General features: G+C 38.4%; 1 protein-coding gene across 1 annotated transcript in view; it reads right to left on the reverse strand.

The window, feature by feature from the left end:
* Positions 1-1,043: 1,043 nt before the first annotated feature.
* Positions 1,044-13,069, reverse strand: part of LOC144612954 (uncharacterized) — a 93,175-nt gene continuing 81,149 nt past the window's right edge. Inside the window, exon 4 of the mRNA XM_078433383.2 lies at positions 1,044-1,449. The gene's annotated coding sequence lies outside the window, so the exon portion shown is untranslated. The remainder of the gene's footprint in view (positions 1,450-13,069) is intronic.

Below are 13,069 nucleotides of genomic sequence, written 5' to 3' on the forward strand. Positions count from 1 at the left end.
TCAGGGCCCGGAGACTGCTTTGGATTCTATGTCTCCCTTGCTCTCTGCCTCTCCACTGTTCACACTCTGTCTGTCTCTCTCTCAAAAATAAATTTAAAAAAGAAAAAAAAAGTAAAAAAAGAAATTGACTTTCTACTGTTGTTAGAATTCATATTGAGTATGGTATTTTTACTGAGGGAATGTTGAAGACTGAAACCACCTCATTTTGGTAGCCATTTATTTTTCCTATAATGTCTGAGCAATTAACAGGAATAATCTTTATTAAAAATGCACACATTTATTCTGATCACCTCAGCCTTTTATGAATATTAACTATTCTATTGACTAGAAGAACAGTAGCACCACAGAGTGAAATGATCTATGCCAGAGTAAGCCCTTTGGGTTCCAGATGGTTATAGACTTTTGGAATTGAACAGCAGTCCTTTGTCTATGGATAAATTTTATGAACCACTTAAAAACTCTAATGCATACAGGAACCCTTAATGATGGTCTACTCCTATTCAGCAGTATTCTATGCTAAAATTTAATGTACAGACCAGGGTTTCCAGAGATTTGCAGAGCCATCCTAACCAAACATATGGAACCATTAATAACTTTCCAAAGAGGAAGGAGTACTATAAAACTTCAGGCTTTGGTGTCAGATAAACCTGGGACCAGATCCCAACTCCACCTCTTATTGGCTGTATGATCTTGTACAGATTTAGCTATTAAGCATTAAAATTTTACAACAGTAAAATGGGACAAGACCATATAAGCATTTAGCAGTGATTGGCAGAGAGGCATTAAGTGTTCAGTGAGGTAGGTACTATTCTTACCCCATTTTACAGATGATGAAAATGAGGCTTAAAACATTTCAGTAACTTTCCTATGGACATATAGAGAGTAAGTGGCAGAATTGGGATTTCGGCTAAAAAGGTGTGGTTATGAAATTGTGTCTCAATAACTAGCTCAGAGAAGGCAACATAAAAAAAAATGATTAACAGAGAGAAGAGTTTCTAGAAATAATTGGCCATTTTACAAGTAACATACTCAGACACAACCACTTTAAATTTCAGTCTCATTTATTTCAAAGACTTAGAGTTCAGAACAGTCTTTAATCTGGAGAAAATGTGAATCAACAACATTGAATCATATTAGTATACAGATGGTCCCATTTAATTTTAAATTCATTTTCAGTATTTCTGTAAATTGAGTTTCAGATCAAATTTTCATGATAAAAACAGGAGTAGTTCAATACAATGAAAGAAAATTCCATAATTAGGGAATTTCATAGAAGCTAGGAATTTTTAAGAATACCATGACAACAAAGCTGAATCCTTCATTTGGCCATGTAATAAAACTTACATATTTTTAACAGTTCTGTCTTCTTCTATTTCATCTTCATTTAAGCATAGCTCAAAACATTGCACTTAATCTCTCCTTTAAATTCAGGTGAGAAGGTGTTCAATCCTAGAATTAAAAAAAAAATAGTGCATGATGAACTAACACATTTAAAAGAAACTGAATTTTGGGGGGCACCTGGGTATCTCAGTTGATTGGATGACTGACTTCGGCCTAAGTCATGATCTCCCCATTCCCAAGTTCAAGCCCTGCGTCGGGATCTGTGCTGACAGCTCAGAGCCTAGAGCCTGTTTCAGATTCTGTGTCTCCCTCTCTCTCCTCTCTCTGCCATTCCCCCCATTCGTATTGTCTTGCTCTCTCAAAAATAAATAAACATTAAAATTTTGATAAAAGAAACTAAATTTTTTGGCATGAGAAATTGGGAGATTTCCAACAGGTTAGAAAATAATATTACTATAAGACATGCACGTTCACATTAATTGTGCCACAATACTGCATTAGCATTTTCAAACTTGACTTCACATACATTATTATCCCATTCGAATGTCATGGTAGCACTGCCATTTTTCCAACAAGGAAAAAAAACGCATGAAGATGAACTCTTGCCTAAAAAAACTAAAGCCATTCATTTTGAAACAAGTGATTAAAACATATGTTTTAATGTTATTTTTTAGTTTCAAAAGCTCACAGAAGTATATAAAGTGAAAAAGTAGCCCACTCCATTTCTGATCCCCACAGATGGCACCTGGCAACTTGGAGTGCATTCTTCCATTTCTTTTTCTATGTAAATATAAAGCTATATGATATATACAACATACACACACTTTTTAAAAATTTTTTAAGTTTATTTATTTTGAGCGAGAGAGAGAGCATGAGCAGAGAAAGGGCAGAGAGAGAGAGAGAGAGAGAGAGAGAGAGAGAGAATCCCAAGTGAACTCTTTACTCTCAGCACAGAGCCTGACGTGGGGTTCAAATTCACAAATGGTGAGATCATGACCTGAGCCCAAATCAAGAGTCAGATGCTTAACCAACTGAGCCACCTACATGCCCCTGCACACACGTTTTTTAAAGTAAAAACTGTGATCATACAAACATACTCCAACAACTTTCTTTCTCCACTCAATATACCATCAAAACTACCATGGTGAGTGGTGCCTAGCTGGCTCAGGCATAAAAGCATGTGACTTTTTTTTTTTAATGTTTATTTATTTATTTTCAGAGAGAGAAAGTGTGAGCAGGGGGAGGCAGAGAGAGAGAGAGAGAGACAGAGCGAATTCCAAGCAGGCTCCGCACTGTCAGCGCAGAGCCCAATAGAACCCAGAAGAGCCCTATGCAGGGCTCGATCTTATGAACTGTGAGATGATGACCTGAGCCAAACTCAAGCTTATCTGAAGCTTAACCCACTGAGCCACCCAGTTGTCCTATGAGCATGCAACTCTTGTTCTTGGAGTTGTGAGTTCCATCCCCACATTGGGTGTAGAGATTACTTAAATAAACAAATACACTTAAAAAAAAATACCATGGTGAAAACTTGACATATCAATATTGTTCATTAACTGGATTTCTTTATTCCACCAACAGATCTATTAATCACTCCAACAACCTTACCCCCTCTTTCACTTAAAATAAATTAGTGCCATGGTGAACAAATCAATTCAAAATTAAGTGAAAAGGAAAATAAACAATATACTTCGTCAATATCATACTTTCAGCCAAAAATAACATAACATTAGACAGCAATACAAGCAAACTAAAGCAAAGAACATTAGGGAATTTCAGGGGAAGTTTTTCTTCCTCTGAATGCTTTAGCAATGGACTCAGGATTTGCTATCTTTACTCATGTTTTTTCTAAAATTTCTAGCTACTTTAATATTTATTACCTTTGCCTAGTTTTCTTTCTTCCTCTTATGATATTTGTAAATATATTTGACACAGGGGCACCTGGCTGGCCCTGTCAGTAGAGCATGCAACTTTTGATCTTGGGGTCATGAATTCAAGTCCCACATCGGGTGCAGAGATTACATACTTGATACACGCAAAAGATTACATGAAATACATAAGTTAGTTATAAATCATAATATAATTAAAAACTATAAATTCACCATCCAACTCAAGAACCAAAAAACTAAGAACATATATAGACATATACATACATGTAAATAATTTATCACAAATTTATATGAATTAATAATATATTGTTCACTTTTGCTGATTTTTGAGATCTATTGAAAACCATAATACAGTAGGGTATGCAATCTTGATATCCCCTCCAGGACCAAGACATTTATTTGCAGAGTTCTGGTTGCTGAGTTCCAGTTGTGTTCCTCTATGGAATTGTTCTTGGCTGAAGGGAGCTTCTTTTCCCCTTTCACATGTGCAGGATGCATCCAATGCCAAGTTAAAGCAGAAATACAAATGCCTGGCCCACTTATCCCAACTATGGACATCTGTGAGGCCATCCTATCTTCAGAGCCCTGTGTGGCATCATCCCAGGCTTCTGTTACTCCTGCGTCACAGTTCAACTTCTCCCTCAGCTTAATCCCGATTCCCTCCCTCCCTTACTGATGCTGTTTCCCGGGGTACTCCATAAATAAATCCCCTGCAAGCAAATCTCAGTCTCAGAGTCTGTTTCCTGGGAAACCTGACTATATGGGTTTGTGTCCCCCAAAAGATATGCTGAAATCCTAACTCCCCTCACCCCCACCTATGAATGTGGCCTTATTTGGAAATAGGGTCTTGGCAGATGTAATCAAATTAAGATGAGGTGAGACTAAACTAGGGTGGGCCTTACATCCAATGACTGTATCCTTATGTGGACAGGGAGATTTGGAGTTACACAGAGAGACAGAGGAAAGAAGGTCCTATGAGCTGAAGAATGTAGTGGTATAGCCACAAACTGAAAAATGTTAAGGATTTCCAACAACCACCAGAAAACAGAAGAGGCAAGGAAGAATTCTTCCCTAGAGCCTTCATAAGGAGTATGACCCTACCCATACCTTGATTTTAGACTTCTAGCCAACAGACTGTGAGAGAATTAATTTTTATTCTTTAAAGCCACCTAGTTTATCAATCTGCATTGTAGCCCTAAAGAAACTCATCTATAGACCTATGAACTGTACTTGGGTAGTTGTCTGGGACTTGCTTTTTTACTCAACATCACGTTTCTAAGAATTATCCATGTTGTTTACTATAGCTGTAGTTCTCGATTTCTTTTTTCTTCCATGTCAGTGGCAGTATCTCATCAGAGACATATTGATAATATATACATGAAAAACTATTCTTTCTAAAATGAGTATGCCCCTGTTTCAGGGTCCAGTCTTTTTGTTTGTGTTCATTTTATTTATTTCCATTTTTTGAAATAATTTCTATATAAGTTTTAATATTCATTACATAACTACCTTTGTATGTGTAAGTGTGTGTTAGGCAAAACATTGACACTCCCCACACTTAAGGAGATCCACATCCTAACTACTGGAACCTGTGAATGCTACTATATAGGACAACGTATTGTGATGATATGACTAAGTTAAGGACCTCAAGACGGGGAGATTTTCCAGGTGAGCTTAACCTAAGAACATGGGTTCTTAAAATTGGAGGACCTGTCACAACTTTGGTCAGAAAAGGAGATACAGCCATGGGAGAATGGTCAGAGACCTGCAGTGATGCTGGCTGGAAGAAGGAGGAAGAGGTCAGTGACCCAAAGAATGTGGGCAGCCTCTAGAAGCTGAAAAGAAGCAAGGAGACAAACTCTTCCCTACAATCTCTGAAAGGAACGTTTTAACTTTAGTCCAGTGAGTTCTTTCTGGTAATCGTAACCTAAAGAATTGTCAGATATCAAGTGTGTGTTGCTTTAAGTCACCTATTTGTGGGAATTTGTAACAGCAACAATAGAAAACTAATACTGTGCATGGATGTATCCTAAGGAAGCGTACCTGACTCTGGCCCCTGCCCTCTCTTGTTACTGAGCTCAAAGCCATAAGGGTCTACCCTATGGTCTTCAAAAGCACCAAAGTTCATCCTACAGCATCTATACTTAAAGCTCCATAAAGGTCTATTTTTTTCATTCACCAATGTAGTCCTGATAAATGTACAGTAGGCTCTCAATAAGCATTCATTAAGTGAACCAATGGATTATTGGGTTGTTTTGTTTTTGTTTTGTTTTGTTTTGTTTTGTTTTGTTTTTTTTGAGAGAGAGAGTAAGAGAGGCATGCGAGGGGGGATAGAGGGGCAGAGGGAGAGAAACAGAGAGAGAGAGAGAGAGAGAGAGAGAGAGAGAGAGAACCTTAGGCACACTCTACACTTAGCATGGAGCCTGAAACAGGGCTTGGTCCTACAACCCTGGGATCATGAATTGAGCTGAAATTGAGAGTTGGACACTCAATGGACTGAGCCGCCCAGGCACACCCGAATGGATTATTGTTGAAGAAAAGAGTAAAAATTAGTGGCAGGGACCAATAACTTCCAGTTGAAAAAATCAGTCACCACTTAAAAAAACTATATAGCTTGGGGTGCCTGGGTGGTTCAGTTGGTTAAGCATCTGACTTCAGCTCAGGTCATGATCTTGCAGATCACTAGTTCAAGCCCTGCGTCGGGCTCTGTGCTGACAGCTCAGAGTCTGGAGCCTGCTTCGGATTCAGTGTCTCCCTCTCTCTCTTTCTGCCCGCCCCCTGCTCATGCTCTGTCTGTCTCTCTCAAAATAATAATAATAATAATTAAAAAATTTTAAACTTTCTAGCTTGTCTGTTGGCTCTATTTTTCTCTTCAGTTATAACTTATGGAGTTTTCCTTTATAGAACCAAGAACAGAAATTGTGAAACAATGGAAAAAGCCACGTTTTATTGTCCTAGCTGCCCGAAACTAGTTTGTTTGCTGTCTGCAGTGGGAAAAGCAAGCTGTTAAAAGTAGTGAACTATCAGTTAGTTACTATTTGTCATCCCAGGTAGGCCATGTAGTAAGTCTCCAACTTCATTGCCACCTCTTAAGAATGATGGGATCTTTGGAAAACTATCTCATGTTACCCAGTTTATATATAGGACGTGGGAAAAAATCAGAATACCTGTTACACTTCTGTGAAATAGATATCGTTAGCGGCCTATGTTCACTTTATCTATATAGGGGATCTAAACAGATTTCCCTATCTCTAGTGCCCTTCTAGTTTTCTTTATTTTGCATTATGAGAATTTTAATAAGCTTCCTCAAATCTTCTTTGAAACAAGGTAAAAAGGTGGAGAAATAAGCGGCCTGCCTTTCCTAACACCCCAGTATTGAGGGAACTGAGGGAGAAGCATGCCTAGTGGTTGTAGGGCTAAAGCACTAGCTGGACTGCTGTGTAAGAGCAGTAGGGAGGGGAGGGAGGTGACACGCCTCAGGCAGCTGCTGGCTGCTTGCAACCACAAAACCTCCTTGGTGTACAATGAACTACTTTTATTTCTCACTCCCAAGTCTGTGGGTAGACTAGGGTTTGGCTGATACAGGCTGGCATCAGCTGGGCTTTGCTCCCAGCCATGGGCTGGGCTTACGTCTGCTCTGTTTCTCAATCATCTGGGATCACCCAGGTCAGAAAATAACTCTGGAGAACTCATTATCATATATATTGCAAAATATTTCATCAACAGAATCTTCTTTTCCAGTAGTAGAAGGAAAAAAACAAGCCCTTAGTTGTGTGACCTTGGATAATTCTGGCATTTAGTAAGCTCACATGTAAAATGGGAATGACAAATAATGCCCACCCTTCAGAGAAGGTAGAGATGACAACCAAGAAATCCCTAGGGACCTACTGGATTTATCTGTCTACTAGTGAGTGGTAAATGGACTATTGCTTTACCTCATCCTCATCAATAGTAGTTATTGTTAAACTTTTTTCTCTGTCAATTCTACAAGTGAAAAAAAAAGTTATCTCATTTCCAAATGTGTTTTCCAACACCACCAAGCAATTAAATGAACTCAATTTGGATGCTATGTGGTGATGGCATTAGGTCCCAGGAGACCACTCCCATTCAGATACCAGTTCCAAGTCCAGGTTGTCCCCTGTGCTTCTGACCAACTGGCTGTAACTGGAGGTTCCTAAGACTCCCTCCTGGGATTCTATTAATTTGTAGAACAGCTCACAGAACTCAGGAAAACAGTTTATTTACTAGGTTACCGGTTTATTAGGAAAGGATATAAGTCAGGAACAGCCAGGTGGAAAACACACATAGGGGAAGACAAGATATGTGGGAAGGGACGTGGTGCTTCAGTGCCCTCTCTAGACATGCCACCCTCCCAGCACATCCACATGGTCAGCAACCTGGAAGATCCCTGAACCCCATACTAGTGGGTTTCTTATGAAAGTTTCATTACTTAGGCACAATTGATTAAACCATTGGCCATTGGCAATTGATTCAACCTTCAGCCCCTGTCTTCTCTCCAGAGGTAGGGTGAGGGATGGGACTGAAAGTTCCAACCCCCTAATGCCAGTTGGCTCCCCTGACAACTAGCCCCATTCCTAAGGGTTCTTCAAAACTCACTTCATTAACATAAACTTAGACGTGGCTGAAAGGGCCTGTTATGAACAACAATACACTCCTTTCACCTTTATGACTATGGTGTTGTTTGAGGAACTGATCACATAAGGCCAAATATTATGACAAAAGATGCTCCCGTTGCTCTTTTTCCTTAGGAAATTCCAAGGGCTTGGGGAGCTCTGAGCCAATAAGAGTGGATAGAGACCAAATATGTGTTTCTCACCATAAATCACAATATTACACATTGTCCTAATTTGCATGTTTTTGAGACTGAAGTTTTCTTCATATGCTTTTTTGCCATTTATACATTTCTCTTGCACACTGCTTGTTCACATCTTTTGCTCACTTAGTATATTCCTCTTTTTCCTAGTGATTTATAAAAGCCTATTACAAGGTTATTCGTATAAGATTATTAAACCTTTTAGAAATGCATTTACCTTTTTGTTGCAGATAATTTCAAACATATAAAAATGTAGCCGGGATAATATAATAAACTCCTATGTATAATGAACTTTCATAACTATCAACTCATGCCCAATCTTGTTTATACAACTATCCACTTCTCCTTTCCTTTATTATGTTTTAAAGTAATCTTATGCCCAATGTGGGGTTCAAACTCATGGCCCTGAGATCAAGAGTCGCATGCTCTGGGGTGCCTAGGTGGCTCAGTCAGTTAAGTGTCCCACTCTTGATTCCGGCTCAGGTCGTGATCCGAAGGTTCATGAGTTCAAGCCCCACACTGTGAGTGTACAGCCTGCTTGGATTCTCTCTTTCTCTGCCCCTTGCCCACTGGCACACTCTCTCCTTCTCTCAAAATTAAATAAACTTAAAAAAAAAAAAAGTCACATGCTCCATCTACTGAGCCAGTGGGGTGGATGCCCACTCTCCTGAATTATTTTGAACCAAATCACAGAAAACATAATCATTTTACCTATAAATATTTCTGCATGTATCTCTTAAATTATAAGGGGCTCTTTAAAAAATTTATTTTTAATTAATTTATTTAAATGCAAGTTAGTTAACATATAGTGTATTATTGGTTTCAAGAGTAGAACCCAGTGATTCATCACTTACATATAACACTGGATACTCATCCCAACAAGCATAAGGGGATCTTTTTTAAAAACAAAACTGTAATACCATTATTCCACTTAAAAAATTAACAGTATTCTTACCATCTTATATTCCCAACTTTTGTCTTATTAATGTCTTTTAAAATTATTTTGTTTATTTATTTAAGTTTGTTTATTTATTTTGAGAGAGACCAAGAGAGCGTGAGCAGGGGAGGAACAGAGAGAGGAGAGAGAATCCCAAGCAGGCTTCTTGCTCAGTGCAGAGTAGGGTGTGGGGCTTGATCCTACAACCCTGAGATCATGCCCTGAGCCAAAATCAAGAGTTACACTTAACGACTAAACCACCCAGGTGCCCCACAAATAGACCTTTTTTAAAAAAAGACATTAAGGGGTGCCTGAGTGGCTCAGGTCAGTTAAGTGTCCGGCTCTTGATTTCGGCTCAGGTCACTATCTCTCGGTTTGTGGGTTCAAGCCCCACATTGAGCTCTGTGCTGACTGTGCGAAGCCTGCTTGGGATTCTCTCTCTCTCGCTCTCTCTCTGCCCCTTCCCTGCTTGCACTCTCACTCTCTCTCAAAATAAATAAACTATTTAAAAAATGGTCTGTTGGCAATTGTTAATATGACTAATGTGCTTTTGTTTGAAGTACCTCTAAATCATATATTCCTGAAATCACACACCACATACTTTTTTTACTCTTTCAAAGTTTCCAGCATATATCTGTGAAAATGAACAAAGGAGGGGCGCCGGGGGTGGCTCAGTCAGTTGAGCAGCCGACTTCGGCTCAGGTCATGATCTCGCGGTCCGTGAGTTCAAGCCCCACGTCAAGCTCTGTGCTGACAGCTCAGAGCCTGGAGCCTGTTTCAGATTCTGTGTCTCCCTCTCTGTGACCCTCCCCCGTTCATGCTCTGTCTCTCTCTGTCTCAAAAATAAATAAACGTTAAAAAAAATTTTAATAAAAAAAAAAAAAGAAAATGAACAAAGGAAACCTCATTGACAATGGAGTTGGGACACCATGAAGGGGGAGCGCTCCCATGCACACCGCTGGTAGCTGCCTACACAAACATCAAGAAGGAAGGTCTCCTTCCGCCCCAGGAACAACACACTCCCCACCCCTTACAGCCAATGAGAAATCACCACAACCTCAAACTTGTGTTCTTCTCCAATGACCTTTCCTCCCTAACAACCCTCCTCAATTTCTTTGTAAAGCCTAATAAAAGCTTACCTTCCCTTTGTCTCTTTGGACTTGCCCGTGGTTTTTCCAGGTGCCTTGTCCCCAGTTGCATGCAATTCCTCCACTATTCCCAAATAAACTCATTTTGTTAACAAGTGGCCATTTTATTTTTAAAGGTGACATACATGGAAGATTCATCAAGTTGAGAACATTACGATGGACAAGAAAAGCTAGCGAGAAAGTGGGATTCATGAAAAAGAAATACATGTTTGCTTTAAGCCAGCTGCAAAAATCAGTAGTTAGCTTAGCAATACAAAGAACCACTGAAAAGTGAGTTGTGAAAAACAGATGGAAAATCAGTAACTAGACTCACCACAAACAATCACCAGAAATACATACAAACAGTCTATTTAGGAAACAGCATTCTACTTTCTGAATACCAAAGAGTAAAAAAGAGAGAGAGAGAAAGAGAGAGAAAGAATATGTGAATACAGTAAAGGTGAAATGGCTTCCTTCTTAGAGCACAAAGGTTGTGGTCTCGATTTATAGCTGGATGCAATGCAAACAAGTACTCGTGGTTCCGGCATACCTGTCTTAGATGAAATTCAGAGAGAAAGAAAATGCACGGGTATAAATGACAATAGCTCTCTGACACCAATCATCTGGAAATAGCACACTGACACCCTAGTTTAAATTAGGGAGAAACGACCTTTACGCAAGACATGAGCAGTTTGGGGGCTCTGTTTTCTGTTACCAATCCATACATTGTCTTAGATATTTCTCCGTACGAATTGCCTTAGTTATAACTATATTCCACATTTCACTATATATGTATATGTGTGTTTGGTGAAGATATGAATGGACATTTTTGTAAGTTCCTTAAGGTAGTTCTCTTTCTTGGCCTAGATTTGTACAGACACCAAAGGGCCCACTTGTAATATTTTCGCAAGTCCCTCTTAAAAAGGTACTCATTCATCATTTGATGAATGAGATATTTTAATCATTTAAATGGGAATGTTAAAAAATACTTGCTTTCTAAAACCAAGAATATTTCTTATTCTCACAAAATTTTAACAAACTGGGCTTAACATAAAAGAAGATCCTGTTTATAAAAAGTCCAATGAATCGCAAACTTACAGACAAAACAAAACAAAAAAATTTGTGGACAAGATTATAATTTTTGAGTACAGGGTTACAAGTGTATACAAAACATGCTTGAAATGTTTGAATGCTACTACTAACATTTTCTTACTTTACTCTAAAAAAGTGAATAGATACTGAAACATATATCCAATTTTGTTTTATTTTTAAGATTTTTATTTCTTGGGGCACCTGGGTGGCTTAGTCGGTTAAGTGTCCAATCCTTGGTTTGGTTCAGGTCATGATCTCACAGTTTGTGGGTTCAAGCCCTGCGTCAGGCTCTGTGCTAACAGGGTGGAGCCTGCTTGGGATTTTCTCTTCCCCTCTCTCTGCCCCTCCTGCTCTCTCTTTCTCTCTCTCTCTCTCTCTCTCTCTAAATAAATAAATAAATAAATAAAATAAACTTAAAAAAATAAAGATTTTTATTTCTTAAGTAATCTCTACACCCAATGTGGGGCTTGAATTTACAACCCCAAGAAGCGCATGCTTTACCGAGACAGCCAGGCACCCCCAAATACATCTAATTTTAGATATTTCCTTGATGTTCTAGGGCCTGTCAAAGTTGGAGATACAAAACTGGAGATCTCTGAGTTGATCTATTCTTTCAATTATGAAATGAAAATTTCAGGACACCAAGAGAGAGACCAATCAAAGGATTTCAAAGGCCCTTTATTCCCTATTGAGTTTATCTGTTCAAACACTATTGAGTTTATCTGTTTTACCTTCCCTCCCTGCCTCAAGGTGGGGATATTCAGTACTCCAAGTCATCCTGAATTCCTGCTCTGGGGCTGCTCAACCAGCATATGGGACATTTTACCTGCAAGCTATAGGTAAGATGAGATATTCTGATCCTTGCCATACCCCAGGAAATATATTGTAGGTCTGTGTCTAATTAATCTCATTTCAACTCTCTTCTGATTTTAGATACAGATGGATAACTATCCTCATAAACTAATTTAAGGAGTTTGTTTGTTGTTTTTTTTTTATATAAAATCAAAGCTAAGGGTATCAGCTTGAGGATTTGTAAATATTAGTCAATATCCTTCAGGGTGCATATAATCCCTGTTTTATAATAAAAAGAAATAGTGAACTTGGCCTATCTTGTTGCTAAAGAACGTTGGTCTAAATGTTTCATCTCTCCCATTTCCAAGGAGAAGAAGAAAACATATATGGAGGTAGCAGATTTTCAAATCTCACTTGCATAATATCACAAAAATCCCACTCGCACCTCATTTATCAATGACATAGTGAAAAATGTTTCACTCTATTAACTTCCAGTTTTAAAATAAAAACAGAAGTAAAAAACTAGAGCACATACTGTATTGTAATATGCCTTTTTATGTAAAATAGCACACATTTCTCCAACTCCTATTTTCTATGTAATTTTTAATGGCTTGATAGATGCCCTGTATGAATCACAGACAGATCTAAACAATATTCTACTCCTGGGCATTTAGGTTGTTTCAAGTGTTTAGCTATTATAAAAAATGTTGAAATGAACGCTCTAGTATGTCTTAAACACATCTCAGATTATTTCTTTATATTAAATTCTTAGAAATGCAATTACTAAGTTAAGAAGCATGAGCACTTTGCTTTTTCCTCAGTCTACCTTATTGAGGCATATTTAAATGCAATTCACAGATTTTAAGTGTTTGATGACTTTTGATAAATAGGTAGAGTTGCATTAACTACCATGATCAAGATACACGTTTCCTCATGCTTTATAGTCAATCCCCTCCCTGATGCTTCATCCATTGTAACCAATGGTTTTATTTACTATTGCTCTAGTTTTTCCTTTTCTAGAAATGCATATAAATGGAATAATACAGTATATTTTGTG

This window comes from Panthera onca, chromosome D1 (genome assembly GCF_046562875.1).
Source record: "Panthera onca isolate mPanOnc1 chromosome D1, mPanOnc1 haplotype 2, whole genome shotgun sequence".
Lineage (NCBI taxonomy): Eukaryota > Metazoa > Chordata > Mammalia > Carnivora > Felidae > Panthera > Panthera onca.